General features: G+C 39.8%; 1 protein-coding gene across 1 annotated transcript in view; it reads right to left on the bottom strand.

Annotated features, from left to right (window-relative positions):
• Positions 1–17,500, bottom strand: part of LOC145418792 (uncharacterized) — a 22,240-nt gene that overhangs the window by 2,989 nt on the left and 1,751 nt on the right. The window lies entirely within an intron of this gene.

The raw sequence follows: 17,500 nt of genomic DNA on the forward strand, positions 1-17,500 counted from the left end.
CTCTCTCTCTCTCTCTCTCTCTCTCTCTCTCTCTCTCTCTCCTTGGACTGTGACCTAATTTCGCCTCGTCGCAGCCCAAGGGACAGGTTGCCATAATGAGCACGTAACCTGACCTGACCTGACTTGCCGAGAACATGGTGACATGGACGCCAAAATTCCCTGACTGGATTAACTGAGAGAGAGAGAGAGAGAGAGAGAGAGCGAGAGAGAGAGAGAGAGAGAGATTAAATAAGAGATGGTTAGGAAGTTGGGAAAATGAAGTGCTCTCTGGATGATGATGATGATGATGATGTGGTGAAGACTATAATGTAGGATAGAACTTGTATTATTAATGATTGGTATTTAATAGATACACAGACACTGATAGATAGATAAACAGATAGATAGATAGATAGATAGAGAAAACCAAAGGTAGCTAGATAGACAAATAAAGATAGATAAAACACAAATGTTGGTAGATAGATAAAGAGATAGATAGACAGATGGATAAACAAAAGACATACCTACTCACCTACATACATTCACACCTACCTACCTACCTACCTACCTACCTACCTGTCAGGACTCATATTATAATTACAAATCATAAGAGATATATAGATAGATAGACAGACAGACAGACAGAAGCAGCAAGTCAGAGGATGAGACAGGTATTGTGTCTGCGAGAATCGAGCAATGCTAAACATGCTTATATACTCTAACTCAGGGAATGCTTTATAGGCACACGACAGCGCCTCGTGACCATACACACGCATACACACATACTCACACACAGGCTTCTAGAACATTTCAACAACAGTGTAACACACGTGACACGACCCCTGCTACACCAGAATTTAGGAAGCTGAGCTCAGAAGGAGGCTAGCTATAGAACCGACAGGTAGTGGAGAGAGTGAACAAGAAGAGGGGTCCAACTAGACTTACTTAGTGTATTAAGTCTCTGTAATACATACACTGCTCAGCTTAAGACTTTCTCTGAAGATAATAAATCAAGATCAACTCCCTGTATTCATCTTTAACTCCTACTGCTATTCAGTTATCAAAATAATAATAAAAACTCAAGACTCACCTATTACAAGAATCGAGAGTCACATACCTACCTACCTACCTACCTACCGACTTACATACATACATACCTTCCTACACACCTGCAGTATATACCTACCTACCTACCTACATACATTCATACATACATACCTTCCTACATACCTACATACCTACCTACCTACATACAAACATACATATACTGTACATACATACATACACACCTACCGATATACCTACCTACCAACATACCTACCTACCGACAAACCTACCTACTTACCTACATACATATACAGTTTTAACCGAGCCAGTTACACAAATCCACATATAATTTATTTCCATTTCTATTACTAATAAAAATCCTGTACACACTCGATTTTTCGAAATATCGGAATCCAAAAATTGTTCAGAAAATGGAGAGTTTTGGAATATAAAATTATGAATATTATAAAAATAATGTTCATGCGGTAAATAACCTACATTACTATTAAATGTTATTACAACAAAATTCCTTGTGTTAGTAAAATGTCATTTGTTGGTATGTGTGTACAAAATAGGAGTAATAGTAGTATAACAGTCATCATCATCATCATCATCAAGTGGATGTTTTGAGAAGTTAGATTTTCGGTTTGGCAGTGTGTGCTGTTTATTATTATTATTATTATTATTATTATTACTGTTACATCTACTACTACTACTACTACTACTACTGCTACTACTACTACTGCCACTACTACTACTGCTACTACTACTACTACTACCTTTATTATTATTACCATGTATATTAGTAAATCTAAAAATTTTCCCCTTAATAATTGTATATATTTTTATTTTCAGGTAAGTCGAGTTCATCACCTGCCATACAACAATAGCCGTAAGTACCGGTACTAGAGAATAAATCGCAATGTAAATGCACTAAGGTATACTTGCGGTCATAAGTATCGATACACCCCATGACAATAGAAAACGAGACAATGAGCGATAACTTTAGAAAAACAGTAATGTATTCTCCGGAGCTAAGTATATCTCTCAGAATATTAGGTAAGGGTTTCATAAATGTTCGACTGAAAACTGGAACTATATTCTTGCCCGTGACTGTTTGTATCTCCAAGGAAATGCTTAAGAAAATATATAAGAAACTGGAGAAGTAAGCGTTGGTCTCCTATCCAGAAAAGTAAATGCGATTTCTCTAGACTCTGCACTGTGGTTAAAATATCAGTCCCTAAATAAATAGATAAATAGATAGATGGACAGATATATAGATAGATAGATACGGTAAATAGATAGATAAACTTCACTTCATTGCTTTCACTGTCACAAACACCTCTGAGGACGAATCAAACTAACACCAGTGCACGAGCCAAACACTAGCGCATAAACCAAACACACACCATCGCACGAACAAAACACACACCTGCGCACGAACAAAACACACACCTGCGCACGAACCAAACAAACACCAGCTCACAAACCAAACACACACCAGCGCACGAACCAAACACACACCAGCTCACAAACCAAACACACACCAGCGCACGAACCAAACACACACCAGCGAACGAACCAAACACACACCAGCGCACAAACCACACACATCAGCGCACGAACCAAACACAATAAACACCAACGCATGAACCAGACACAATAAACACCAGTGCACAAGCCGAATAAACACCAGCTAACCAAACACACCAGCACACGAACGAAACACACCAGCGCACGAACCAAACAAACACCAGCGCACGAACAGAACAAACACCAGCACACGAACCAAGCACACAAGCGCCCGAACCAAACAAACACCAGCGCACGAACAGAACAATCATCAGTCCACGAACCAAACACACACCTGAGCACGAACCTAACACCAGCGCACGGACCAAACACACACCAGCGCATAAAACCTTCATAGTGGCGGGTCATTTCACTGATATACAAAAAAAAAAAAAAAAAAAAAATCATGTTGCAGTGACCTTTAAAAGCAGTTGAACACTGTCCTCCATGACCTGTTTTATTGCACATATAGAAGAACACAGAACTGAGTGAGAAGGGGAATTTCATTTTCATAAGCGCGGGAAGATAGTTTCTTTTTGTCACGGTGCTTGAAGCTCTCTCACGTGACTTCAGAAATGGACTCCCGTGGGAGCTGTTGTATGCTGATGATTTGGTGTTGATTGCAGAGAATGAAAGGGAGACGGAGGAAGGATTTAGGAAAGTGGAGAGGCGTAATGAGGCATGTGGGTTTGAGAGTAAATGTGGATAAAACAAAAGTGATGATATGTAAGGCTGGTGGCGGTACTGTCAAAGCACAGGGTGAGTGGCCATGTGCAGTTTGGCACAACGGTGTGGGAAGTAGCTCCATCTAGTACATTATTTGTTATAAGTGGCTATATAAATGATGTATTGTTATTAGGGGTAGGCTGCGAGATAATACTGGTTTCGTGCGTTCACTGTGTCAGGGAGAGCATGTAGAGATTGTCAGGCGTGAATGGATTGGTCTTGCTGGTGAGTCTCATGATTGTGTGGAAAAGTTTTGTTATTTTGGCGGCATATTATGTGCTGGAGGTGGGGCTGGAGCTAGCTGTATGGCTAGCGTAAGGAGTGGTTGGAAGAAGTTCAGGGAGCTGTTGTCTCTCCCTCCGTGCCAGTAAATCTTTTTATGTGGCATGTAATGTAATGTTGCATGATAGCGATACCTAGGCAGTAAACTTAGAGGATATTCGTAGGTTCAGATGTACAGAAATGACAATGAATAGCTATATGTGTAGTGCGTCCTTGAATGCGATTCCTGGGGAGGGGGAGGGGGGTAGATTTATGATTGAAGAGTTGAGAGGAAAGATAGGAATGAAGTGAAATTGGTGTTGTGATGAAAAGGGGTAGATTGTGATAGTTTGGGCATGTGGAGAGGATGGAGGATGGCAATAGGGTGCTGGAAGTGAGTAGTTTGAACGCTGGGGGTAGGGTTGCTAAGGGCAGGCTGAAAAAGACCTGGGACGAAGTCATGGAGTGTGACCTCAGGAATAAGGGACTGAAGTGGGAGGCTGCCGGAGACTGAGCAGCGTGCAGAGCCGCCATTAGGTGACCAAGGTTATATTAGAGCCTGTATAATTAATACGATTTCTCTGTTTGTCTGTCTGTCTGCCAATTATCATCAGAGTATTCCTAGATGACTGCACAGAGATTATTGATATTAATAAGCGTCCCTGCGCGAGTACTATGATGATTATGACTACCGGTACCAAATATTGAGGTATGGAATATTCAGAGGAAGTAGGTGATTTAACATGTGTATACGAGAGAGAGAGAGAGAGAGAGAGAGAGAGAGAGAGAGAGATATTCAGGTTTATTATTATTATTATTATTATTATTATTATTATGGTTGTTGTAATTGTTGTTGTTTACATAGACAGGTTCGTTAATGATAACGATGATGTTACTGTTGATGATGGTGACAAAGATAATGACAGTTTATGGTAAAATAATTATTGATAATAATAATAACAATGATAATGATAATAATAATAATAGTAGTAGTAGTAGTAGTAGTAGTAGTAGTAACAACAACAGCAGCAACAATATAGATGACAATAATAGAGGTTATGATGATGATGGTGATGATGATGATGATGATGATGATGATGATGATGATGATGATGAGGAGGAGGAGGAGGAGGATTTCCCTCAAAGCTTATCCCCAGTTTCTTGAAGGAGTGCCATGGTGAAACTTTCAAAGAAACTCCCTCAAAAAATTATGCTTCCAAACGGGACAACGAATGAGATATTTTCAATTTTTAAATTCATTTTTTATTCGTGTTTCTTCAAGGCGAAGTTATTCAGGTAAAGCTAGTCATTTATTTAGGGGACAAGGGGTGAGAGAGAGAGAGAGAGAGAGAGAGAGAGAGAGAGAGAGAGCAGAACTGAAGGAATATGTGAAAAGAAAAAAAGGTAATATACAACAGAGAGAGAGAGAGAGAGAGAGAGAGAGAGAGAAATAATGATTGCACAGAACATAAGGATATATTAAACTCTCAATATCGGCAGCGTATCACATGACAGTCAAAATTCATCATCATCATCATCATCATCGTTATCATCATCATCAAGACCTCCATTCCCATCCCAAGGTGGGGTGAGGTTAGGTCCAGAGAGAGAGAGAAAATTGAACGAGATACTAACCAAAATTTGCCTAGCTGAAGGAGCCACACTCCCATTCACTCACTGTTCAAGCCCCCGGAATCCTAGCTTCACCTGATAGGTCAAAAAGAACACCACACCTGGCTTCACACTTACCTATCTGATAAAGTCAACCCGATGACTCTCAGGTTAAAATATGATACCAAATCCTGGTCATACACTCCTTTGCACAAAATTTATCCAGCCAGCTCGATCGCCTGTCAGTTCCCTGTTCTCTTTATCTCCTATATCTCTCTTTCTCAGACATTCATTTACCATATCTATCCACTTTTTTCTAGCTCTACCACGTCTATTCACATCCGTTCTTTCCACCTGCCCATACCATAGCACACCCTCTTCAACTCTGGTGCCCAAGGTCTTCCTTACCTTCATCTTTTATAAATTTCATGGATCACACTACAGTGTTCCTAATCCTATCCACTCCCCACACACTGCACATTCCTCACCAGTCCCATCTGCACTGTGCTTACTCCTGACTTCTTTCCATGTCATGCCATAGTCCCACACCCATATGTTAGAGTCAGCACTCGTAAACATCCTTCCTGCAGGTCCCTAGCAGCCGTCGTACTCAGACCTCTGCTTCTTATCACGGCTTTCATAGCACCATCCACTTTCCTTCCCTGTGCCACTCTACTTTGCACTTGCTTTTGCACATTTGCCTCTCTTTTCTTTCACTGCACCCAGGTACTTCAACTCTCTCATCAGTGATAATATAAATAATAATAATAATAATATTAATAATAATAATTGCAGCAGTAATAGCAACAACAACAAAAGCGGCAACACTACTACAGTAATACTACTACTGCTACAACAACAACAACAACAACTACTACTACTAATAATAATAATAATAATAATAAAAATTATTATTATTATTATTATTATTATTATTATCATTATTATTATTATTATTAATAGAACTTCCTTTACATTCCCAAACCAAAATAGACAACTCCATTAACAATGGTAGTAAATAAAACAAATAAGGAAAAATTTTCTTTACTATTACAAATGCACAAAATTTGGACTTATTTTGTTATACTGGTGCGTGAATTAATGTAAAGATCAAAAATGTGTGTGTGTGTGTGTGTGTGTGTGTGTGTGTGTGTGTGTGTGTGTGTGTGTGTGTGTGTGTGTGTGTGTGATGGCTATCATTGCTGTGTATTAGTAAGGTTATTGTGATGGTTGTTAGATATGAGATTATGATGATGATGTTTATGATAACGTGAGGTAGAGGCAATGATAATGATGTTCATGGTGATTTTTATTATATTTTCAATAGACAGCAACACCACCATCATCACCATCTCCACCACCACAGCAACCACAACAACAACCACCATAATGACAACCACCACAGTGTGGGTAATTAAGGTAAACAGCATCCTGGGTGGATTCCATTTTCTGGTCATTTACACGGCCGAGAAGAACGTGGCTGATCTTATTGTTACGCGTACCCACCCAACCCACCCCAGTAAAGCCACCCCTCACTGGCTTTATTATGGCTTTACTGACAAGTAAAAACGTGGCTGATCTTACTACTACACCAACTCACCCAACCCATCCCAGTATAGCCACCTCTCACTGGCTTTATTCTGGCTTTATTTGGTTTTATTCTCTTTATTTTGGCTTCACTGTGGCTTCATCGTGACTTTATTGGGAATGAAAAATGTGGCTGATATTATTACGCCAACACTTCCAACCCAACCTAGTGAAGCCACCTCTCACTGGCCTTTTTTCTGGCTTTACTGTGGCTTAGAGTGAGGAATTTAATATTTCGCCAACCCACCCAAACCAACTACTCCTTGTAAAGCCACCTCACACTGGCATTATTGTGGCTTTATTCTGGCTTTATTGGGAAGGAAAATCGCCGCCAATCTTATTATTACGCCAACCGAACCCAACCCAACCCAACCCAACTCAACTCTCCCTGTAAAGCTGTCTCTCATTGACTTTGTTGTGGCTTTATGCTGGCTTTACTGACTGCCTTCATTTTACAACACGTGTATGTTTCACTGGCTTTACAATTTCACTTGAAAGGTTGTCTCGACAGATTTCTTACATTGGTTACTTGACCACTGGCATTACCTCACTGTATCTCACTGGCTTTTCTCTATCTGACTGGCTTTTTGCTATTTTTTTATTTGCTGTGGCTTTACTTGTGGTGGTTTTGTTGGTCCCTTCCTGTCTCTTAGTCTCACATTAACTCGCCAACCAACTAACCATCCCTGTAAAGCCACCCCTGCTGGCTTTTTTTGACGGTGGCTTTGATAGATCGCTGTATTTCACTGGCTTTACCATCTATGCCACTGCCTTAATGTCCTTTTCTTGGCTTTATTGTGTAGGTGGCTTTCTGTAACTGGCTTTATCTTATCAATCTCCCACTCCCTGCAAAGCCACGCACTGCCAAGCCTCACACATGCTCTATCTACGGTGGCTTTATGCTCTCTGACTTCACTGTGGTTTTATCTCACTGACTTTACCTGGGCACTGTACTAAATTATTGTTTTATTGCTTTATTACTATATTACATCACTCACTACGGAACCACTCACACACCCTCTGTAAAGCCACACCAAGCCTCGTACTGACTATATTTACGGAGGCTTTACTGTCTTAACTGGCTTTATTGACAGTGACGTAACCTCTGTGGCTTATCGCACTGGCTTTATTGACTAACTTTTTTCCTGGCATATTGTCTGACTTTATTAGCGCACTGAAGGCACTTTCGTCGTGTTATTGACTCACTGAAGTTATTTTTGTGGTCTTATTAACTAAATCTATTTTCTTGGATTTATTGGCACACTTTAGTAATTTTTCCTGTTGTACTGACTCACTGATTTTATTGACCCAGACTGTCTTACTAACTACATTTTCTGTTTAGTCTGTGTGGATTTATTTTTCCGTTAGATATGCCTCACTGGCTTTATTGAAACACTAGCTCTTTCTCAGTGATTTTGCTATTACTGGCTTTAGTTAGTGGCTTTATTTTCACTATTTCACTGGCTTTGTATTTCACTGGGTTTACCTTGGGCTCTTTTTTTTTTTATCGATGTTGCTGGTATTGCGGTATTTTGAGAGAGAGAGAGAGAGAGAGAGAGAGAGACAGAGACAGAGACAGACAGACAGACAGACAGACACAGACAGACTATGGAAGACCGCAAGTACGAGTATAAGACAAATTAGCTAATCATTTTATTAATACATTGTAAACATTCGCAGTCTTGTATTATTTCTCTCTCTCTCTCTCTCTCTCTCTCTCTCTCTCTCTCTCTCTCTCTCTCTCTCTCTCTCTCTCTCATTGTATTTTCCTTTTCTTTTACTGCAGATAATAGAGTAAGACTTTCTAATTGTCTTAAGGCCGGACCACCTCGTAGCCGTAAAGCGCTCTCTCTCTCTCTCTCTCTCTCTCTCTCTCTCTCTCTCTCTTTACTGCCACAATAAAGCCAGGCAGCATTGAGGAGCGTGTAATAGAGAGAGGCATTTATCTGACTAAAGCTACGGGAGGGTAAAGCTGGAGAGAGAGAGAGAGAGAGAGAGAGAGAGAGAGAGAGAGAGACTGCATTCATCCCCCTAAGTAGGTAAGATTTGGGATTATATAAGAATTGGTTCGAGTACTACGTCCACAGCCATTCAGTGTGTGTGTGTGTGTGTGTGTGTGTGTGTGTGTGTGTGTGTGTGTGTGTGTGTGTGTGTAATTAAGTTCGAAATACTCAGAAAACACATCATCATCATCATCATAATCACCATCATCGTTGTCGTCGTCGCCATCATCATCGTTCTCCCTCTCCTCCTCCACCACCACCATCTCCTCCTCCTCCTCCTCCTCATCATCATCATCATCATCGTCATCATCATCATCATCAGTGTAAGACCTATATGTTGACTCTCTCTCTCTCTCTCTCTCTCTCTCTCTCTCACACACACACACACACACACACACACGTGAGAAATAACGAAACCATCCACACAAGCCTTCACCACCAGCTCTAGCCGTCTAATGGACACTTAGGTCTGTGTGTGTGTGTGTGTGTGTGTGTGTGTGTGTGTGTGTGTGTGTGTGTGTGTGTGTGTGCCGATACATACACACCTCCCCCTTTTAGTAGAAATGACATTGGACTTTCATACATGGTCTTCCCGAAATGATCTCGTCGTCTTTTCAGTCGTGGCCATTTTTGCTCTTGGAAGCAAAAAAAAAAAAGTCATTACCAATTTATAAGTACTTGGTGTTAGCATATCCAAAGAGTGAGTCGAATTTTTATTGGTGTGGAGACACCGTAACACCTCTTCCTTGGCGAATTATTTTGCCTGTTTCTGTGTTAATGTTGTCTTGTGTGATATTCGTATTATGTTTTGTCGGCATTGTTACCTACCTTAGGATATGTCGATGTTAAACTGGTATTAATAATAATAATAATAATAATAATCATTATCAGTCTTCATCATCAACAACAAACTGAAAACGTCTACTGTAGGACGGTATTTCCCACATCATTATCCTCCTCCTTCTCCTCCTTCCATCATCATCATCATCACCAACATCCTGAAACCGTTTACTGCAAGACGGTCCCTCCCGTCGTTCTTCTTTCTGACCTATTGCATGTTAGCCTGTTCCATCCATTCCCAGCAAATATCCGAATTTCCTCTCACCATCTCGTCCTCTGTCAGCCTCTTCCTCTCACTCCATCTCTTATCTTGTTCTCTGTCTGCCTCTTCCTCTCACTCCATCTCTCCATCTTGTTCTCTCTCTGCCTCTTCCTCTCACTCCATCTCTGAGCTGCCACTCAGTTACCCTGGTTGTCCATCTGTTATCTGTTCTACGAAGGACGTGACCTGCCCACATCCATTTATGCTTTTGGATCGTACTGATTATATCCTCTACTCTCCTCTGTTCCCCCCTCCAAGAATTATTTTATCTTTTTCATCACTGTCGGACTCCTAACATAATATTTCTCAATTTCCTTTTATTTATTTATTTGTTGTGGGGCGTTACGTTTTAGGGATTTTGTTAAACTCAAAATTCCAGTTTACCTGGTAAAATAAAGACATACTGATTGGATACTCATCTCTCTCTCTCTCTCTCTCTCTCTCTCTCTCTCTCTCTCTCTCTCTCTCTCTCTCTCTCTCTCTCTCTCTCTCACATCCTTGCCTTTCCTCTATCCCCATTTTTACGCTATTTAGTTTCATTACTAGTTCTACCTCCCACACTTACTTTTTTTTTTTTCTCTCTCTCTCTCTCTCTGATTACACACAGGCAATTTCATGTCCTTTTTCACCTCCCTCTCTCATGAACTGCAGCCTTCATTATCTTGCAATGTCTTTAATCCCAGTCACTGGCATATGCTCATTTTAATTCACGTCTAGTTTTTACTGACAGGAATTTAATATATCAGTTAATCATTTGTCTCTTAAGTACCGGTATACATATATATATATATATATATATATATATATATATATATATATATATATATATATATTTATTTTACGTATTTGTCTCCTATCGTATTTGTTTATATTTTTGGCAAACATTTTCATCACCAACATGTCCCGTTTTTCAAGCTTTACCTTCAAGTAACCTAACATTTTCCATCATTTATTAATTAACTTACCTTTACCTAACCTTTCCCATCATTTATTAATTAACTTACCTAACCTTTCCCATCATTTATTAATTAACTTACCTTTACCTCACCTTTCCCATCATTTATTAATTAATTTACCTTTAACTCACCTTTCCCATCATTTATTAATTAATTTACCTTTACCTAACCTTTCCCATCATTATTCTAATTAACTTACCTTTACCTAACCTTCCCTGACCTACCTTAATCTAACTTTACGTGACCTTCCCTGATCTCACCTAACCTCACCTAACGTCTCTCAGCCAATCCTTCCCAACCTTCCTTTGTATAGCGTAACGTAGCCTAACTTAACCTAACCTAACCCAACCTAACCTAACCTAACCTGACCTAACCTAACCTAACCAAACCTAACCTAACCTAACGTAACCAAACCTAACCTAACCTAACCAAACCTAACCTAACCTAACCCAACCTAACCTAGCCTAACCCACCTAACTCCCTGCTTGTGGAAATGTGGAGGAGTGAGATAGCACATCATAATTTTGGGTCGGAAACTCAATGATTGTGATTTGATCTTTGCTGTTATGAAAAGGAGAGAGAGAGAGAGAGAGAGAGAGAGAGTTTAATAATGGGAGGTTTGATAATGCACAACTGGATCGAAGAAAAGACCCAAGAGAGAGAGAGAGAGAGAGAGAGAGAGAGAGAGGCTACAGAACACGGACTATTATCATTATCTACTTTATGTCGCACAAAAACCTTATTACTTTAACTGGCACACACACACACACACACACACACACACACACACACACACACACACAGGGAGGGAGTCAGGGAACGGAGCCCCTACCCAGTTTAGCAGAAAATCGTACCTAGATGTCCAAAGAGGCTGATAGTTTGGTTTAGTTATGCCTGCTGTCCCGGACCCCATTTTCTTTATCCATTTTCTGTATCTTCTGGATTGTCTTTGTATTTTATTTTTTGCTTATTTTACGATGCTTTTTTTTTTATGTATCTTTTTGGCTTCCTCTCTCTCTCTTTCTCTCTCTCTCTCTCTCTCTCTCTCTCTCTCTCTCTCTCTCTCTCTCTAAAACCATAAAAAGCTTTCTGGACGACACAGATCAGGATTTTCGGTCGTGTTAAGTAGAGTTTAATTGAAGTTTCTCTCTCTCTCTCTCTCTCTCTCTCTCTCTCTCTCTCTCTCTCGTTTGGTGTCTCATTATACGTTGTTTTTCTCGTCAGTTTTCTGTGTCGTCCTCTCCCTCTTCCTGTTAATTACTTTCTCTCACTTTTTTTCACTGTCTTTCTTCGTTATCATTTGTCTGACTTTTTTTTTCTATCGCTCACTTCTTTCCGGTCGCAACCTTTTTTTCTCTCTCTTTTGTGTTTCGTTAGTTCTGGATCTCTCTCTCTCTCTCTCTCTCTCTCTCTCTCTCTCTCTCTCTCTCTCTCTCTCTCTCTCTCTCTTCTGTATGTGTGTGTGTGTGTGTGTGTGTGTGTGTGTGTGTTATTTTTGGATCTCTCTCTCTCTCTCTCTCTCTCTCTCTCTCTCTCTCTCTCTCTCTCTCTCTCTCTCTCTCTCTCTCTCTCTCTCTCTCTCTCTCTCCTTGCAAGCAAGGAGGGCTAATCTTGATACAACCAAAAACTTCTTCACTTACTTTGTTGTAAGTGAATGGAATAAACTCCCTGGGAATGTGATTGAGAGTGGTACCATAAATATATTTAAAAAGAGACTGGACATGTATTTCCTCGCAGTTGGTATCGTTTAGTTAGGATGGAGCAATTATTGCATATTCGTGTCTACATTCATCTGTCTATTAGACACAGACAATATTTTAGGGTATATATAATAGATAAACATTCTATTCATCTTTATATATATATATATATATATATATATATATATATATATATATATATATATATATATAATTTATATTTATATATATAAACATTAAAAGAAAATTGCTTGCGTAGAGTAAGTATGTGGCTGTTTGCCCAGATTTTCCTTTTCCATATTTTTCTACTTTCTGCCGATCCTATAAAATTCCTTCAGGTTTTTCATTCCTGCAAGGTATTACTTCCTCTCTCGTTTCCTGTACGACAAATGCCGGAGGGTCTGGAGGGTGGGGGAGAGAGCCTTCTGCTGTGCTATCCTTTTCTCCTGCTCCTATAACTATAGCACTGTATTAGTGTTAAGGCCGGATCGCCTCGAAGGGACCGTAAGGTCTGTGTGGTCTGTGTACCTATGTAACTCTGTGTAACTCTGTCTCACCGTTTTTCAGCTCCACATGGCTTCACTCAGCTATCATCTTTCCTTCATCCTTCTCACAATTCTTCGTCTTGTCTTTCCTCTTTTTATTTCTTTTAGTTCCTCCCTTTTTCGTCATCCTGCCTCGTATTTCCTCTTATCTTCGTCCTTTTCCTTTCCTTTTCGCTCACTTTTTCCTTCTTCCTTTTAGCTCACTTGTCTTTCTCTTCTTAACTCCTCTTTTCTCATTGTCTCTTAATTTTTCATGTTCCCTTCCACTTCGTCCACTTTTCTTTTCTTTCGTTCTTTATCATTCTCTTATCAGTTCATTTCATTACTCCTTCTCCCTCATATCAAGATGTTTGATTTCACGTGGCTTTATCTGGACTTCATCTTTAAATTATCTTTATTTTATTTTTACCTTATCTTGACTTCATCTTGACTTCATCTTGACTTTACCTTGCCTTTACCTTCACATCATCTTGACTTTACATTGAATTCATCTTGACTTCATCTTGACTTTACCTTGCCTTTACCTTCACATCATCTTGACTTTACATTGAATTCATCTTGACTTTACATTGAATTCATCTTGACTTTATCTTGACCTTATCTCGACTATCTTGATATCCCCTTGACTTCATCTTGACTTCATCTTGACTTCATCTTTACTTTCACATTATGATTTCACCATGACTTCATCTTGACTTCACGTTGACTTCTTAGCTTTATCTTGATTTCATCTTGGCTTTATCTTCACTTTTGTCCAAAAAGTTCAGTCCAAGTAGTCGAGATGTCAGCATAAGGTCACGTCATTGAATCATAATTTTTATAAAACTAACGACCTAAAACTGATTCTCTCTCTCTCTCTCTCTCTCTCTCTCTCTCTCTCCATCCTGAATACTGAGTTGTAAGAAGGAATTAACAATGGAATATGATCCTAGTCACGAAGAGGTGTTATGAAAAGCATGTAGAGCCACAGTATTGTCATGCCTCAGAGCTACTTGAAATAAACTGCAAAGGGACAAAAATCTGGACCAAGTTAAGGTGAAAGGACTATAGTTGACTTTTTTTACTTGGAAGTCTATCACTGAAGGAGTTTAATTAATTTTTCTATCTAATGGCTTTTTTTTTTTTTTTTTTAAGTTTTTCTTGCCAGTCACAGATGATTATGTTTACCTGTGGAAAATTTGTTCTCACCTGAGGCTTTTGATATACCTTCCTATTCATATTCTTATTCTCATTCTTTTTCTTTCTTTTCTTTTTCTTCCTCTTTCCCTTCTTCTTCATCTTTTGCTCTTCTTCTTCTTCTTCTTCTGCTCTTCTTTTGTTCATCTCCTCCTCCTCCTCCTCATCATCATCATCATCATCATCATCATCATCATCATCATCATCATTATCATCATCATCATCATCATCATCTTTTTCTTCTTTTCTTTCTTCTTTTCTCCTCCTCCTCCTCCTCCTCCTCCTCCTTCAACTTCTTCTCCTGGAGGCGGTTTTGTCACCTCTCTCCAGTTCTCCCTCTGTGGACACTCAGAAGAAGGACAGGTCTTACATAAACCAGGTTAGCGGTAAAAGTATGCATAAAAAACCCATACTCTTTCCAAAGGTGCATTAAGCGGTATAAATGTCTTCTTGTTTCCGTTGCATTTCATGACAAATATTATAGAACTGTTCCATTACTTATGTGTAGGCGTCAGTGACAGTGTTGGGCCTGGTGTGTGTGTGTGTGTGTGTGTGTGTGTGTGTGAGAGAGAGAGAGAGAGAGAGAGAGAGAGAGAGAGAGAGAGAGAGAGTAAGGATAGATACGCGAGGGAGAGTAAATTGCAAGGGAGGACACTCAGATGGAGGAAAGAATGCGTGGGAGGAGGAATATAAGAATGAGAGAGAGAGAGAGAGAGAGAGAGAGAGAGAGAGAGAGAGAGAGAGAGAGAATAAATAAGGTTGGAGGTGAGAAATATTAGGCAGATAGATAGACAGATAGATAGTTTATTGACCACATCTTACAATATATTCTCATATACACAATCACAAAAACATTTATGTGTATAATTTGTACAAAAGATTATCACAAATTCACAATACTACACAGCCATAGTCCACAAAATAATTCATCAAAATACAGCCAAAAGACTTACCGGTATCTAAGCAATTACAATAACAAAACAAATGATGAATCAGCTGACAAACGTTAATGATACACCATTAAGATATCATGAATTACTTTGCATGGTTTTTCAAGAGTAAAAGCTTCTCCGAAAAGATCCGCCATTCTCCTAAAATTATATTGTTCTCTGATATCCTTTGTTAAAGGGCACACCTCTACCACATGTCTCTCTGTTTGAATAAGACCACAGATACATAATCTCTCCTCAATGGGAAGACTACCACGCCCCCTCCTGTTCCACCTACCAGTCTCCACCGCCAAGCTGTGGCCACACACACGGAATCTTGTGAATGACATACGATGCGACTCGCTGACCAAGTGTTTTGTTTTATATATATCATGTAATACAAAGTCAGGATTAATTTATCTATAAACACGACACCTAGATGCAACTGAGTCTGTAATCATATTGTGAACATTAACAATTAAGGAAGATTTGCCGGAGACTTCATTCTGAATGAACTTCTTAACAATTTTCCCTGTGTGCGTCCTTGCGTCAGTGGTAATTCTGATGGCAAGTGACAGCGGATCGTCATGCATAACAGATCTCTCTAACCACATTCTATGAAAAAACTTGTGTTGGGACCACTTAATAAAGTCCTGAGGTGTCGGATAGCCCGCCTCAGCATAGCACACAAAGTTGGATGTCGACCTTTTCACTCCCAACAATTGTTTCAATGCCCAGTTGTAAAGTTTAATGACAGGTTTAACGTCACCACCAACCCATGACTCACAACCGTACATTAGGGATGAAATCAAGGCTGCTTCAAACACTCTCCTTTTTACAATAAACGGGACATCATTATTCTTATTTACAAAAAACACATATTTCAAAACATGACATAGCTTGTTTTTTGCATGCAGCTGAACGGCTGAGGACACGGAGCCATCACTCGTGAAGGGTGAGCCTAAGTACACGTAACTAGAACATTGCTCAATAACCATGTCCCCCTCGTAGATCGGCTCCGCGTCCCCATCCTCGCCATTTATCACAAAAAATTTAGTCATACTACTGTTTATCTTCATCCCATAATCTTGACAGTATTGGTATGTTATCTCTAGTTTCCGTATCATGCTATCTCTGCTTGTTGAAAGCAACACAGTATCGTCCATCATGACTAGGATGTGTAACCATTGTAGAAATCCTTCTGGGTGACATTTCTCCTTCATTACCTTTATCAATTCATTGACAAAGAGTACAAATAAGAGGCATGAGGTCGGAGATCCTTGCCTAACACCTACTGTAGCAGTCATGACGGCAGCGCCCACAATACTCTCCGTTACCCGGTACATCGCTGCTATTGCTGCTAGCATCACCACGCCACAACCTAACCTCTTTAGAACTGAAAACAACTTTCGTCTCGGAACTAAATCATACGCCTTAGAAAAATCTATAAATGTTACAAAAAGTTTTAGTTTCTTTCTCTTTGCAGTATCAGTAAGGAGGCGCAAAGTAACTATATGTTCCGTACAACCGCGGTTCTTTTGCGCTCCTGCCTGTTCCCTGAAAGGACTAAACCATCTTCCTAACCGCTCACATAACACCGTGTCATATAGTTTAGCTATGCAATTTATGACAATGATTCCACTATAATTATTAGGGTCTCCTCTGTTTCCCTTCTTAAAAATAGTGAACATTTTTGCCCTCTTCCATGAGCTAGGATACAAACCAGAGAAAAACACATTGTTAAATAACGTTGTAATAGCAAGTATCCACTGCGCTGGGAGTAGAGTCAACACACCCGGGGGGAGACCGTCTGGCCCACACGCTTTATCAGGCTTTATTTTCTTTACTTGTTGGTGCACCTGTGCGGGCGAGATGGGCTCATCCAGTACGGGGATAGTGACATCAGTTGTCACCTCATCTACAACCTCATTGTTCACATCCTCTCTGTTGAGCACAGACTCAAAATGGAATTTAAAATCCTCATCACTGGAGCACAAGATTTCATCAGGTCTGTCCATGTTAAAGTGTCCTTTCCAATCAATTGCTCTCCACACTCTTGCGTCATCAGCGTCATCCAGCAGCCTCTCCCACCTACCAAGATTGCTACCACCTATCTCTACTGCTCTGTCTACCCTGCCTACATTGTCCTCCGCACACGAGTATAAAGCGTCAGTGATGCGCTTCTCAAAAGCATCAACATTTAAATAATCTTCATTAGGTACTCTTTGCATAATATTATTCACAAATGCTTCTTTGTTGATTCTGTTAAATCTGAGTGACTTTCTCATTAAACAAGTCTTGCCAGC

The sequence above is a fragment of the Coenobita brevimanus genome, chromosome 116 (genome assembly GCF_032717465.1).
Source record: "Coenobita brevimanus isolate Jiangsu-jjx chromosome 116, ASM3271746v2, whole genome shotgun sequence".
In the NCBI taxonomy this organism is placed as follows: domain Eukaryota; kingdom Metazoa; phylum Arthropoda; class Malacostraca; order Decapoda; family Coenobitidae; genus Coenobita; species Coenobita brevimanus.